Raw genomic sequence first — 813 nt, forward strand, 5'->3', positions numbered from 1 at the left:
CAGGTGGGCTGGCTGGCTGGCCGGCTCAGGGGCCGGCCGGCTGGCGCGGCTGACTAAGCTTGCGCGCGCGCAAAAAAAAGTGGAGGTCAGGCCACGCCGCCACCTGTGTGTGTTCTCATGCAGGCTTGCTGCCTGTTCTGCGTGCGTGCTCACGCAGGCCCGCTGACCGCCGCCTGCCTGCCTCGGTATAAAGTCTTAACCTGCTCCGCTGTTGCTCCTTCCCTCCCAACCACTCATAGCTAGCGTCAAAGGGCACTTGGATTTTGGCTGTATGCCAGCCTACAGCCTGAAATTGGGAGATCGGGGGTCATCTACGCTAAAAATGGCCGTAAGCAGCCCTACGGCCAAAATCGGCGATCTCCTACGGTATTTTTTACCCGTAGGGCCACCCACGGCCATTTTCTGAGGGGCAGCTACGGCATTTCCAGCCGTAGGGCCTCCCACAGCCTGAACTGACCCTACCCTGCGCAGAAAATGGCCCTTTCTGCTTACGTCAGCTCAGGAGGCTAGGCACGCGCGCGCGCTGGCCCCTTTGCCACCCAGCCCTTTGCCACCCGGCACTTTGCCAAATCCATCCGCCGCCCACCCGTCTCTCCTGCCCTCCTACCACCACCACCATGTGACGCCACCTGCCAGCTCTGCCTGCCACCTGGGCCAGCCACCCTGCCAGCCACCCGAGCCGCCAACCCAGCCAGCCGTCAGCCAACCGTCAGTCAAGCACAGCCGCCACCCGCCCGGCTCAGCCAGCCCAGCTCAGCCGCCCGACCCTGCCAGCCAGCCAGCCAGCCGCCAGCCAGCTGCCACCTGAGCCAG

The sequence above is a fragment of the Pseudozyma flocculosa genome, assembly GCF_000417875.1.
Source record: "Pseudozyma flocculosa PF-1 unplaced genomic scaffold scaffold00024, whole genome shotgun sequence".
In the NCBI taxonomy this organism is placed as follows: Eukaryota; Fungi; Basidiomycota; class Ustilaginomycetes; order Ustilaginales; family Ustilaginaceae; genus Pseudozyma; species Pseudozyma flocculosa.